We start from the raw sequence: 14,822 nt of genomic DNA on the forward strand, positions 1-14,822 counted from the left end.
CACTAGAACGTGCCTAGGACATTGTAAGTGGTTAAAACAATTTGGGTTTGTATTGTTTGTTTTTTTTTGTTTTTTGGGTTTTTTTGGCCCCACCACACGGCTTGCCGGATCCTAGTTCCCCAGCCAGGGATCAACCCCGGACCTTGGGTCCTCGGCAGTGAAAGCGTGGAGTCCTAACCACTCGCCCACCAGGGAATTCCCAACAATTTGTTGAATGAAGGACTGAATAAAGAGCAGTCCCCTGCTCAGCTCCTACTACCCTGCCTCCTCCCCCAAATCTCTCTCCTTCTCTCAGTCTCCTCCCACTAGAGTCATCCCCCCTCTTCACTGGGCCCAGGTCTCATCCTCCTTCCCCAAATTCAGCACCTGCTCCCTTCTACTGTGAACCCAGCAGGCCTCCAGGGAAGAGATGAGCTGCCTCCCACTGCTGCTGTTCTCAGCAACGCAGATCCCCGCTCTGCAGTGGAGTGGACGGCAGGGATGCCTGCAGCCACAGTGTGGCGGGGGTTCAAGGAAAACAGCTCCGAGGAGCTCAGAGGCCAAGGGCTTCACCCCACCTCCTAGGGCGGGCATGCTGACCGGGTAGGGAGTGGCTCCAAGGCCACTAGCAAAGATACTCACAGAAGGCTTTTTAATAAGATAAAGCCCTCAGCAGCAGACACAAAAGCATGTAGCTCTCCACCCCACGGTCTGGGGTAGACAGAGCCATGAAAAAACATTCTGATGCTATAATATAGGGTAGATTCTAGTGGTTAAATACAGGGTTTGGAATCAGACAACTCCTCCCCAGTTCTCATCACTTTCTGACTGTGAGCAAGCCACTCAAATTCTTTGAGCTCAGCTTTCTTCCTCAGTCAGAATACAACAGTATTTGCCTAACCAGGTTGTTGGGAGGATTCAATGAGCCAATGCATATAAAGGGTCTAGCACAGAGTAGGCATCCAACTTCCTTATTAAACAATCATTCTGCCAAAATGTAAGGGTGCAAGTCTGGAAGGCTTCTTGGAGGAAGTACAATCTGCAGGACCCTGCATGAGATATGAGGCTGCTGGTAGCAGGAAATCCCTCTGGAAGCCAGGACTACCCACAGGGATATCTTAGGTTGAGTTCCCTAGATGCCTTAGGTTGAGTCTCAGAGCCTGAGAAAGGGATTCTTGTGCAAATGATCTCTTAGGGCAGTGAGGGAGGCAGGATAGAGCAGGGGAAGAAGCCAAGCAAAGATGTCGGTTCAGCTAAGTCTAGCCTCAGTCTGACCCTCTGGGGAGCTCTGGAGCATAAAATACATCACAAGGGGGGCTTCCCTGGTGGCGCAGTGGTTGAGAGTCCGCCTGCCGATGCAGGGGACACGGGTTCGTGCCCCGGTCCGGGAGGATCCCACATGCCACGGAGCGGCTGGGCCTGTGAGCCATGGCCACTGAGCCTGCGTGTCCGGAGCCTGCGCGTCTGGAGCCTGTGCTCCACAACGGGAGAGGCCACAACAGTGAGGGGCCCGCATACCGCAAAAAAAAAATAAAATCAAATAAAATACATCACAAGGTTTATCCCTCTTAGAAGCAAGGGAGCTGGACTTTTTACCCCACATCAGTCATTCATGGACTGTGGGCGGGCCAAGGGGAGGTAGGGAAGGGAGGGCATCTCCAGGCAAAGCAGCTCACAGGGACTGATACCAGTTCTTCAGAGAAGGGTGCATCTATGAGACATTAGCAGCCAGCACCCACAACAGCAGGGGAATGGGTGCAACCATCCCTGTAAAGGTATATAACCAAGAGTATTTACAGCCAGGGGACTGGCAAAGAGATGGGAGCTGGATGAAGAAAGTGGGGAGAGGATATTAAATTCTCCTACTGGGTCTTCCAAGGAGAAATTGAAGCAGCTGATACGTTTTTGTTTGTTTGCTTTTATTTTTTGCCGTACCACACAGCTTGCAGGATCTTAGTTCCCCAACCAGGGATCGAACCTGTGCCCCCTGCAGTGGAAGTGCAGAGTCCTAACCACTGGACCGCCAGGGAAGTCCCTGGTATGGTTTTATAAATTTATTTAATTATTTATTTTGGCTGTGTTGGGTCATTGCTGTGCGCGGGCTTTCTCTAGTTGCGGCGAGCGAGGGCTACTCTTTGTCGTGGTGCGTGGGTTTCTCATTGCCATGGCTTCTCTTGTTGCGGAGCACGGGCCGTAGGCGCACGGGCTTCAGTAGTTGCGGCGCGTGGGCTCAGTATTTGTGGCTCGCGGGCTCTAGAGCGCAGGCTCAGTAGTTGTGGCGCACGGGCTTAGTTGCTCTGCGGCATGTGGGATCTTCCCGGACCAGGGCACGAACCCGTGGCCCCTGCATTGGCAGGCAGATCCTTAGCCACTGCACCACCAGGGAAGTCCCCTGGTATGGTTTTAAATAATCAAAACCCAGACCTGATAGGATTACCAAATAGTTAACCCTTTCTGGGGAGCTAATAAGTGTACTTTATAATTAAGTGGCCCATCTTCCCCAATGCCTGATTTGCCTTTGCCAAATATCTTATGCAGTATTTTTCAAAAGATGCTTCTATAGGATGTTAACAAGTATTGCTGTAGAGGAGGTACAGATCCATTAAACAAAGGTAGACAGGTTTATTTTCTTCCCACAACTTTTAAACCAATATACTGGATAAACAAAAACAATGGAATATTATTCAGCCATAAAAAGAATGAAATACGAATACATACTGCAACATGGATGAGTTTTGAAAACATTATGTAAAATGAAAGAACTCAAACACAAATAACTACATATTGTATGATTCCATTTATATGAAATGTCCGGAATAGTTAAATCCATAGAGACAGAAAACAGATTAATGGTTGCCAGGGACTGGTGGGAAGAATGGGGGGGTGATCGCTTAATGGATACAGAGTTTTCTCTTGGGATGATAAAAATGTTTTGGAACTAGATAGAGGTACTGGTTACAAAACATTGTGAATGTACTAAATACACTGAATTGTATGCTTTAAAATGGTTAATTTTATGTTATGTGAATTTCACCTCGATTTAAAAAAACAATCAGGACAAGCTCAGTGTGCTTGTTGCTAATGGGGTGTCACTGTTCCCAGGCCTTCTCAGTGGACACAGCTAAGGAAAAAAATACCTATATGCATGGGGAACCTCTAGGCTAACCTATAAAGCATTTCACAAACAGGTTAGGGAATCCTTTTTTGAGAGCATCTCACAGGAACTATAATGTAGAAGGCTGACCCAGCGCATGGAACATTGGTGGAAATGTTTTTGTTTGTTTGGGGTTTTTGTTTGTTTGTTTTGGGGGGATGACTTCTGGTTTTGGCCAAGCCGCAGGTCATTCAGGATCTTAGCTCCCCAACCAGGGAACGAACAGGAGCCCCCTGCGATGGAAGCACGGAATCTTAACCACTGGACCACCAGGGAAGTCCTATGACTCCTGTTTTAATCAGCACTCTTCTTCTGCCTTTTTGTATATCTTTTGAGAAACTGTTTCTCTGAGCTGGGACTTACTTTATACACCAGACCAATGGTCTCCATTGATATAATTGAAAGGACTGTAAAAAAAAGTTTAACACTTTTAAAGTCTGTCAGAGTACTTTACTAGGTTTCAAGCTCCAAGAAGATAGGGTCTAAGTCTTCTATATCAGTAATTTTCACAGTGCCGGCCTGTGGGCTTTCCACATAGGCACACACATAAGAATAGGTAGTACACACATAGGAATAGGTAGTACACATTCTATGGAAGACCTTGGACCAACCACTTTACCTCCCTGAGCTATCTGCCAATTTAGTTCTGCCAGAGGCTAAGAAATAATTAATTTAATCAACATTTCTGGAAGGTCTGTTTGGACCTACAAAAGCCGGCCCTCTGCTCTGCAGTAGTCTGTTATCTAGTGAAGTAATGATAACAAAAGACACCATCAGTTGAAGCTTCCCCAGTTCCATTCATTTAATCTTTAAACTGGATCATCAACAGTTAGATCATTTTTAATCTTTGCTCTTACAATGCTATAACAGATATCCATCTCTATATGTAACTAAGAACATGTGCGGATAGGATATCTTCCTAGAACTTACTAGGTCAAATCGTGTGTGCATGTGCAACTTGAAGATATTACCAAGTCTCTTTTCGTAGAGGCTGTATGGATTTCCAGCCACATTGGCAGTGGCTGAAGAATCCTTGCTCCCCACACACTTGCCAAGATAGCTGTCAAGCTTTTTGATCTTTGCCAATCTGATAGGTTGAAAAATGATATCTCAGTGTGGTTTTAATTTGCATTTCTTTTATTAAGATTGAAGCTCTGAGAAAATAAGTGTTGCTTAGAATGTGGAGAAATTGGAACACTTGTGTACTGTTGGTGGGAATGTAAAATGGTACAGCCGCCGTGGAAAACATTATGGTGGTTCCTCAAAAAATTAAAGACAGAATTATCATATGATCCAGGAATTTCACTTTTGGAATATATCCAAAAGAATTGAAAACAGGAACTCAAAGAGATATTTGTAAACCCATGTTCATAGCATCATTGTTCACAATAGCCAAAAGATGGAAGCAACCCAAGTCAAGTGTCCATCAATGGATGAATGGATAAAATGTGGTATATACATACAAAAGAATATTATTCAGCCTAAAAAAAGAAGGAAATCCTGACGCATGCCACAACATGGATGAACACTGAGAACATTATGCTAAGTGAAATAAGCCAGACACAAAAGGACAAATATTGTCTTCATACTTACATGCCTTGATAGTCAAATTCATAGAGACAGAAACTAGACTGATGGTTGTCAGAGGCTGGGAGGAGAGGAAAATGTGGGGAGTTATCCTTTAATGGGTACATAGTTTCAGTCTGGGAAAACCAAAAAGTTCTGAAGATAAATGGTAGTGTTTGTTGTACAATAATGTGAATGTACTTAATGTCACGGAACTGTACACTTAAAAATGGTTAAGATGGTTAGTTTTATGTGTATTTTAGCACAATTTTTTTAAAAAGAGTGAAGCAGACTCCCCTGATGGTCCAGTGGTCAAGACTATGCACTTCCACTGTAGGGGGCACAGGTACCAGGGAAACTAAGATCTTGCATGCCATGAGGTGTGGCCCAAAACAACAACAACAAGATATAACAAAGAGTGAAGCTTTGCATCTTTTCATGTCGCAGCCATTTGTCTTTCCTTCTCTGTGAACTGTCCGTTTACATTCTTTTCACATTTCCTGTTGTTCCTTGGTCATCTTCTTACTGACTTCCAGAGCACTTTGTATGAGCCTTTTACCCTGATATAAATTGCAAAATTTTCTTCCATTCCTATTGACTTGGTTTTTGTTGTGTTGTTTTTTTTAAAAATAAACTTATTTATTTATTTATTTTTGGCTGTGTTGGGTCTTTGTTGCTGCACACAGCCTTTCTCTAGTTGCGGTGAGCAGGGGCTACTCTTCATTGCCGTGTGCGGGCTTCTCATTGCGAGGCTTTTCTCGTTGCGGAGCATGGGCTCTAGGTGCTCAGGTCTCAGTGGTTGTGGCTCGTGGGCTGTAGTTGTGGCACACAGGCTTAGTTGCTCCACAGCATGTGGGATCTTCCTGGACCAGGGCTCGAACCCGTGTCCCATGAATTGCCAAGCAGATTCTTAACCACTGCGCCCCCAGGGAAGCCCTTGTTGTGGTTTTGGTTTTTAGCTAGCTATGAGGTAGAGATCTGACTAAACGTTTTTTTTTTTTTAATGAACATATTTATTATTTATTTATTTGTTTATTTATTTTGCGTTACGCGGGCCTCTCACTGTTGTGGCCTCTCCCGTCGCGGAGCACAGGCTCCAGACGCGCAGGCTCAGCGGCCATGGCTCACGGGCCCAGCCGCTCCATGGCATGTGGGATCTTCCTGGACCAGGGCACGAACCCGTGTCCCCTGAATCGGCAGGCGGACTCTCAACCACTGCGCCACCAGGGAAGCCCCCCCTGACTAAACTTTTAAAAACCGTTTTATAAATTATAAATTAGGAGTTGGGATTAACATATACACACTACTGTATATAAAATAGGTAAACAACAAGGACCTACTGTGTAACACAGGGACTATACTCAATATCTTGTAATAACCTATAATGGAAAAGAAGCTGAAAAAGAATACATGTATATCCATAACGGAATCACTTTGCTGTACACTTGAAACTAACACAACACAGAACTGTGTGCCTTGCTCTGGGTCACACAGGCCATTAGGGTGGGAGCTGCCAAATGGGTCAAACAGAAAGGCAGGGAGGGAGGGAGCCAGCTCCACTTTGCACCTTGCTACTTAGTAGCTGTCTGCCTCCAAAGCCCGGTGCTCACATCCACCATGTTCACTTCCTGTTCCACTGCTTTCCTTGCTCTGGATGCTCACCAACAAAGGTAGGCTTTTAAGAGAATGAGGCAAATTCAAGTGCTACCTGAGGGGTGATGTTCACCAGTGGCTGTGAGGCTGAGGCAGTTGGGAAGAACCTTGTGGAAGAAGGAAAATTCAAGGTAGACTTTGGAGAGTCAGGCAGAGTTTGGATGGGTGGAGAGGAGAGGATAACACAACCGGCAAGGGAAAATGGGTAAAAACCGATTTGACATCTAACTGGGAGGTAGTCAGGGTGATGATGGGGCTTCCTGTTGGAGTTGAGGGATAGAGAGGGTCTGTCTGTCTTGCCCATGAAAGGACATCTTAATTCTGCCTGGGTAATCTGCTAACAGAGCTTTGGGAGATGGATGTAAATTCAAAAAGGCTAATTACCTTCTGCCTGTGAGGGAATGTTGCCATTGCATGTGACTCGGGTACAGAGGCAAAGTCCTTACAGGAAGGGCCTGGCAGCTGGTTTTAGGGGCAGAGCATGGGGTTGCATGTGGATTACTTAGCCCCTCTACGGCCTGTGACGGGGACACACACACACACACACACACACACACACACACACACATGCACACACTCCAAAAAAAAAACCCAGAAAAGCATTCAAGGGTCAACATTAGTTAGGGCCCAATGCCTCTGGTGGCCTCTTGGCTACTTCCCCAAGGACCTAGCAATAACTTGCCCTTTGGCCCTTGGTGGATGGGAGGAAGGCTAGAGCCTGGGGCCCGAGAACTCATAGCACATACCCACTTTGTCAAAGATAAACAAAGCCGGGCACTAGTTAAAGTAGTAAGGACAGATTTTAACCAATATACTATCGCAATAGTATATTGCAACTTCAATTTGCACAGAGGTGACTGGGCCTTTTTAAGGGAGAATGAGGGAGTATGGAGGGAGGTGAGCAGGGGCTCCGTGGAGTCAGGGAAGTGAAAAACTACAAAGAGTTGGTCAGTGTAAATGCTGATTAGGCCAGCTGTATTTGTTAGCTGGCAATTATTGAAGTTAGGACTCCACCCACCCACAGAGCCTGGGAGACAGAGGCCCTATCCATTCCAATGATTACATTTCAAGGGAATGGCTTTCAGGTCCTTGAGAAAGACACATAATACATATACATCTGATATACACCTCAAAGGGACAGGAAGAAGTCACAGTTGTAAGCCCTTTTTAGTACAAGCTCTAAGAAAGGGGTGGTGGTGGGGAGCTTATTACAGGTGTTGTCTAGAACAAACAGTAAATTCTGGAGCTTTCTCTGGCAGGCAGTTTAAAGGGGGTTAGGGTCATTCTGGGGATGTGGCCTTGAGGTGTTAGAAACTAGGTTATTGGGTTTAAGTCTTTTAATGTGGGCGGAGGAGGGTGGATAAAATTATTTGTGTTGAGAGTGTAGGTTTTTTTTGTGGGTTTTTCTTTTTTTTTTTTTTGGCCGCCCCTCGCGGCATGCAGGATCTTATTTCCCCGACAGGGATTTAACCCATGCCCCCGGCAGTAGAAGCTCGGAGTCTTAACCACTGGACCACCAGGGAAGTCCCAAGAGTGTAGTTTTTATAGGCCAAGGTTGAGGCCTATGGAGAAGAGGGCCCAGGGGAGCCTGCTAGAGTTTGGTGGAGCAGAGAACATTTGTCATCTCACAGCTGAAAGAGTCTGAGATCGTGCCTGAGGGTGAAGGTCACCAAGTTCCCCCTTCTGAGGTTTGTAGCTCCCAGAACATCATGTGGTAAGTAGGGTCTACCTGGGTAGGTGTGAGAGTCACTCTCTGCTACCTGACAAGTCAGGAATCCACCTCCCCACCTCTCAATCCTCCGGCCTGTTATAGGTCATCATACACCCAGAAGCATAGGATACCACTGAGCTGACCCTATCGTATAGATTTGAGATTTCAACCCCTGGCTTGCACCCAGAGCTTGGGGAGTAGCACCAGGTATACCCCACCCGTCCCTCTTTGAAACAGAAAACTTTCCCAGCTTTGGAGAGAATGCTAAGGGCTAACGTCTGGAACACCTTTCAGGCCCATGTAGTATTTTCCTTTTACTTCATGAACTGATTTATTTATTTAAATTTAAAAGAGCATTTCTGTGGTAAACTAGCCTGAGACCCCGCTTTCTATAGCCTGGTTCTTCAGAGGCTAATATTATTCCACAGCCGGCCCATCCTTGAAGGACAATGCCAGAACTCTAGCCAACAAACGCCAATAGCAGCAGTTCTCAAAGTGGTTCCCCAAACCAGCATCACCTGGGAACTTGTTAGAAACGCAAACTCTCATGTCCACCTGGAGTTAAAGAAACAGCAACTGGGGGTATGGGTCAGCTGTGTTTGAACAAACTCTCCAGGAGAATCTGATAGACACCAGTTAGAGAACCACTGGTTTACAGGCCTCCCCTCTGCCAGAGGGGATGAAACTTGGAGGGCAACCTGGGGCTTCATTAAGATTGAGGTAGGAGGGCTTCCCTGGTGGCGCAGTGGTTGAGAGTCCGCCTGCCGATGCAGGCGACACGGGTTCGTGCCCCGGTCCGGGAAGATCCCACATGCCGCGGAGCGGCTGGGCCCGTGAGCCATGGCCGCTGAGCCTGCGCGTCCAGAGCCTGTGCTCCGCAACGGGAGAGGCCACAACAGTGAGAGGCCCGCGTACCGCAAAAAAAAAAAAAGAAAAAAAGAAAAAAGATTGAGGTAGGTTTGGAAATTGGGGGAAGCACGTGCTAAGAGAAGACATGGAAAAATATTTAAAATGTGTGCACTTTGCCCTAAACAGCTGGGAGATAAGGGCACCAACCAGAGAGTGAGACTGGAATGAGAATGGTGCCCCAGGGGGTGAGCGCTCCAGGAAACCCACAGACACTCGGCCCCTTTTTCCCAAGTCGGGAAAACCACACGCCCACGTGGCTCCTGGTGTTCTCTCTTCTCCCGCCTGTGCGCAGCGGCCCCACCGCAGCTCCAGCTTGCGGAGCCCGGGCACGAAGCCAAGCTAGCCTCAGGTCAAGGCTCTTTGCGAGCGCAAATGGGAACGGTACCCAGGGCGCGGTTCTCGGGCCGGAGGCTTCCCCTCTAGTCCCGCTCGGCTGCAGCTGACCACAGCCGTGTCTGAGAGGCATCCTCGGCTGCTTTGCATCTCGCTTGAGATCCAGGTATTCAACCCGGGTCCGGGGCATCGCAGACCCCACATCCTATTTCCACCATCGCGAGCCCGGCCTTCTGGGAATGGAGCTCTCCCATCCCCCTCTCCCCTCTTGCGCGGTAGAATCCCTGAGCCTTGGCGAAACTACAAAGCCCACAAGCCCTAAGGCTCACGCGCTATCTTCTGGGAGTAGTAGTTCTGGATGCCGGACACTCCTAGCGGCCTGGCGCAGGCTGGACTCCATATCCCAGCATGCCCAGGGGAGTGAAGGAGGAGGTGGGAGGGGACAGACCAGGAGGATGTGAATGGGGAGGGGGCAGTTGCCCCCCTGCCCCCACCCTTCCCTTCCAGCCGGGCTGGGGTGGGGGGAGGGGCCGGGCTGAGGCGGCGGCGGCGGCTCGGCTGCTCGCTTGGGGAGGGCACGGCGGGCAAGGGCGGGACTGGCCCGCTGCGGGCGGACTGGGGAGCCGCGGAGATAACGGGTCCAGACGCTGGCGGCGGCGGCGGCTTTCTCTGCACTGGCGGAGGCGGCAGCAGGAGCGGCGGGTATGGCCCGCGCGGCGCTCGGCGCTGACTGAGGTGCGCGGGCGGGATGAGGGCGGGCGGGATGTGGGACGCCCCGGGCCCCTCTCTGCCCCGAACCCCCTCTGCGCGGGCAGCTGGCTCGGCCAGCGGCCCACACCCGCCCGGTCCACCCTGGCAACTTCCCCTGGGTCGGGGCGCTGGGCTCCCCCGTGGGGGCGGGGGTCCGCTTACATTGGCCTCAATCCCCTTTCCCCGCCTTCTGCTTCTGCACCTCCAGCCGCTCCCACGCGTGGCTGTTCCACTCCTTGGTGGCAGCCCCCAGCCCCAGCCCCAGCCCTGGGAAGCGCTCCGTGCCCCACTCCCGACTTCAGTCCACTGTCTAGTTCGCGCCGCCAACCCCCGCGCGCGCTCCTGGCCTGTGCACTACTGAGAGACCGCTACCCCGCTTCTGTTGGCCGAAGGATGTCTCTGCACCATCAGCACCTCTCTCCTCTTTCCCCTACCTGGCACTGCCCCCTAGCCGCCCACAATGGCCCAGTTCTCTCTGATGAGACCTAACTGCTTGACCTCCTTCCCACTTTGGAGAAACTGAGGCTTGGCGTAAACCAGGAACTTGGCCAAGTCCATGCCCCAGTTCTGTGGGGCTGGTCTGAGCCCATGTGTTGGCATGGAAGAGTCATTTCCTCCCTCCAGTCATTCCTAGGTGACGGGACCAAACTTTCCAGCTCCCTGCTGCAGCTCTGGGCTGAGCTCACTTTAGTCTCCCCTTTGGCTTTCTCCCACTTCTGTTTCCCCCTCCTCCTTCCTGTATTTCACTTCTGGCCTACTCTGCCTGTAGGGTCACCCACCTATTGCTCGTTTACTCAAGTTAGCCTTTTGATTTTTATTTCTTGCCAACTGCATCCGTCTCCCATCCTGCATCTTACTCTACAGTGCTTTATAAAGTACTGCAGAACATAGTCTAAGGTGGTGTTGGGGGGAAAGGGGAGAGAGAGGGGCTGGTGGTGGAAAGGGAGTGGCAGCCTCTTTCAACCAAAGCTGCCGAGGGGGGTTCAGGGCACTCTGGGGTCCCTGGGTGAGTCAATCCTAGCCAGTAACGCACACTCCCATCTCGTCTTTGGGACAGTGGTCTGGAAGCTGGTTGATCATCCCTTCCTCTTATTAGGCCTGATGGACTCCAGCGTCCCCCTGAGATGGAGGGAACCTCCTACATTGGTGGAGATGGTGGTGTAAGAGGAGTCTGGGAGACCACACCCCTAAGCCTCATCTTGCTTCTGCTGCTAACTTTGGAGGGGCTTGCCGGTTCAGGGAAGGATGCCTGCTAGGTGCCCTGAGCTCTTTGTGGAGGAAGATGCAGTGACTGTAGGTGGTGATCTCAAGTTTAGTCGTGGTGTTCTGGATTTGAAGGAAAGAGGGAGCCAGGGCTCAGAGAGGTGGCAGAGACTTGCGTGTATAATTCAGTTTTTTGTCTTCCTTTGGCAGATTTGCCTATGGGTCGCCCCTTCCTAGCCCAGTCTTCAGTTTCCCAGTGGGAAGTTGGGGGAGGGAGGGAAATCTATGAGCCATCAGGAAGGCAGGCTCTGGGAGTTCCGCTGGGGTCCTGAATGAGCAATCTTGATCTGAACCAGATGGTTCTCTGCTTCAGCACCCCTCTCTCATCCCTCCCCCTTGGCTGTGAATAGGACGCCTTTAACCTTGTAACTTGAGAATGGAGGAAGGGAGGCCGGGGGCCAACTGTCTGTGTGCGTGTTTATGTCTGCATCTGCACTCACGTGCGAGCTTGCCAGGGACCTGAGGGAGTGACCCTGCATGGGAATGCGGTGTTGTGATGTGTTGTGGCATGCTCACAGCTCTCTAGGAACTTTCTGAGCCCAAACCCTAGATAGTGCCAATTTCCAAGTTGCTAAGAACCACTGGGTATGGCCTCGTGGGCTATTTCCCCATGAGCCAAACCTCTGGACCTGAAACATGCCTCAGGGTGAGGATCACTCTTCTTCAAAAAACTACCTGCAATTATGAGGAGTCCGAAATAGAAGCATGGGGGGACCAGTTTCCCAGAACTGGAGTTCTCTTTTTCCCCGGTCATGGCAAGAGAAGATCTGAGGGGTGGAGTCTGGCGAGAGGGATGGGAAGCTGATTCCGTTGCTTTGTTCTATACCCCATCCTGCCTTGTGTATTTGTGTACTTAATTTTGACCACCATTAAACTATGGAAGTTCTTCAGACGTGGCCTCATTTATGAAATATCACCACCCGGCTTGGTCCTTGGCGCGTAGTAGGTGTTCAGTAATTTGAGTTAAAGTGCAGAGTCTTGCAGTTAAAGGGCAGGATCTCTCATACTTGATCAGACATCAGAATCCCCCTGGAGAGCTGTTTAAAGCACAGCTGGCTGGGCCCCACTCCCAGAGTTTTCTGGTTCAGGCAGTCTGGGTGGGGCGTAGGATTTGATGTGATTTCTGCCCAGTTTCTTGGCCATAACACTTGAGAACCACTGGTTTGGGGCCATGACGGTTGCTTGGGTGATTAATCCAGGCAGATGTAAAGTCTTTTTTTAAATAAATTTATTTATTTATTTGGCTGCGTTGGGTCTTCGTTGCTGCACGCGGGCTTTCTCTAGTTGAGGCGAGCAGGGGCAACTCTTCGTTGCGGTGCGTGGGCTTCTCATTGCGGTGGCTTCTCTTGTTGGGGAGCACGGACTCTAGGCGCGCCGGCTTCAGTAGTTGTGGCGCACGGGCTTCAGTAGTTGTGGCTCGCAGGCTCAGTAGTTGTGGCGCACGGGCTTAGTTGCCCCGCGGCATGTGGGATCTTCCCGGACCAGGGCTTGCGCCCGTGTCCCCTGCACTGGCAGGCAGGTTCTTAAGCACTGCGCCACCAGGGAAGTCCCCAGATGTAAAGTCTTAAGAGAGATTTCCTCCTACCTTGCTTCGCCACCCAGGCTTGTTCTGGCAGCTGCCCTGGATTAGCCTTTTCCTTCCATTCTCATGCTGCCCAGTGTTGGCTAGGTTGATGGTAGGGGTGACTTGTGGGGCCTGAGCTCCCAATCCCCCTGTAACCACATAGCAGTCACTGCCCTATGGCTATTTGAAAGAAGGCCCCACAAAAGCAGGACATTTAGGCCCCAGGGCTTTGGAAAAGAGGTGGCTGCGTGGACATGGAGAAGCAGACGCCAAACCTGGCACTCATCTGCCCTGTCCCTCCGAATGGGCAGGCTGGGGTGCTGGCCATGCCGCACACTGGACAGGATGCCTGGGAATCTCTGAAGTTTAGAAAAACAGGAGGAACCCCTTACATTGTGCTTTTACTTTGCCAAGCATTTTCCACCTGTTGTCCTTTAGGAGGTTGATAAGGCAGATGTAGACGCAGGCGGGGTTACTGAGAAACAGAGAGATGCACTGAGGGTCACACAGCAGGCCCAGGGCTCCTGATTCCAACCCGCTGATGGAGCGTCTGCTAAACCAGTCGCTATGAAGAGCTGGAATAACGGCTGCTGTTCCCTGAGTGCTTATTCCTCACCAGTCCCCGGGTTAGGTGCTCTCACATGCCAGCTCGTCAGATCCTCACAGCAGTGTTGTGGAGTCGGCATTATTGTCACTCTTTCATCGATGAAGCACTGAGCCTTGCAGAACTTACGAGACTTGCCCAAGCTCAGACAGCTGGTAAGTGGAGGATACGGAAGTCAGACTCAGGCCTTAACTGACAGCACACCCTGTGCTTTGTCACTCACTGTCTGTCTTGCCCAGAAAACCTGTAATTGTCCTCCGGGTTGTCTGCCCCCAGAGCCTGGTGAATTTTACTGAGCCTGGAACTATGCCGGGTGTTGTGGAGGAGAGAATGACCAAGTCACTGTCTGCTGGGACGGGGATAAGACAAGTACACTAGTGTCCACAGTGGAAGGCAGAAGGGGCAGCCAGCGGCTTGTGGGTTTAAAGGAGGCGGAAGTCATCCACGTAGAGGGTTCAGAAGAGGCCTTTGGGTTGGGCCCTGAAGGGGCAGGTAGAGTTCCAGCAGTGCCTACCGGCTGGAGAGGGTGCAGGCCAACAGGTGCAGAGAGAGGCCATCATGGCACTTTCAGGGAGTTTTCCCTTTGGTTGGGGCACAGGAGAGGTATTTCAAAAAGCAGTGAGAAGATCCTGTTTGGTTACAAGCAACAGCTTGGCTGATTTTGGCAGGAAAGGACTTCATTGGAGGGCTATGGGAACGCCTAGGGTCTGAGGGATGACTCAGGACCAAGTCCCCTCCAGGGTCTTGGAGTGGGTAAGGCAGGAGCCAAAGTCCAGCCTCTTCAGGGTACCACTGTCGCCAGGATAAATCTGTTCCAGCTGTGCTCTGTAATTCTGTCACCACAGCTTGGGAGTCATATCCCAGGGAGGATACGTCTCTTTGGCCCAGGCTGGGTCATGCTTCTTCCCTGGCCAGGGAAGGGCTGGTGGCATGGTAGGCAGTCCCCCCAGACTGTATCCAAAAGCTGAAGTCCCCAGAAGAAGTGGCAGTGGACACTGCAAGAGATCGGTCCAGCAAGGTGCTCAACGAGCACTCGAATTGGCAGACAGCAAAGGGAGGGCTTGGTTCTGAAAGGTTTCTGAGCAGGCAGAGGGCAGGCTGGCAGCAGGGCATGGCTGGGTCATAAGGGGACAAGAAAAGAAGGGAGGGAGGAAACGGAAAACTAGATAGGGTCCAGGTGAGATGTAATGAAGGCTGGAACTTGGCGGTAGAAATGGAAAAGAAGGGACTGATTCTAGAGAACTGTGAAAGTAGATATTTTCTGGAACAGACACTTGGTTGGCTAGGGTCTGACACTTCATTGCTTGGGTGGTGAGGTTGATGCCTTTAGCTGAAA

The 14,822-nt window shown here is 50.3% G+C and overlaps 1 protein-coding gene across 4 annotated transcripts in view; it reads left to right on the forward strand.

Annotated features, from left to right (window-relative positions):
• The first annotated feature begins 9,809 nt into the window (after positions 1 to 9,809).
• ST3GAL2 (ST3 beta-galactoside alpha-2,3-sialyltransferase 2) overlaps positions 9,810 to 14,822 on the forward strand; it is a 44,517-nt gene continuing 39,504 nt past the window's right edge. For 3 of the 4 annotated variants that reach the window (XM_060084143.1, XM_060084142.1, XM_060084140.1), the window contains exon 1: positions 9,810 to 10,040. The gene's annotated coding sequence lies outside the window, so the exon portion shown is untranslated. The remainder of the gene's footprint in view (positions 10,041 to 14,822) is intronic. The other variant, XM_060084145.1, reaches the window with a different exon arrangement.

This window comes from Mesoplodon densirostris, chromosome 19 (assembly GCF_025265405.1).
Source record: "Mesoplodon densirostris isolate mMesDen1 chromosome 19, mMesDen1 primary haplotype, whole genome shotgun sequence".
NCBI lineage: Eukaryota > Metazoa > Chordata > Mammalia > Artiodactyla > Ziphiidae > Mesoplodon > Mesoplodon densirostris.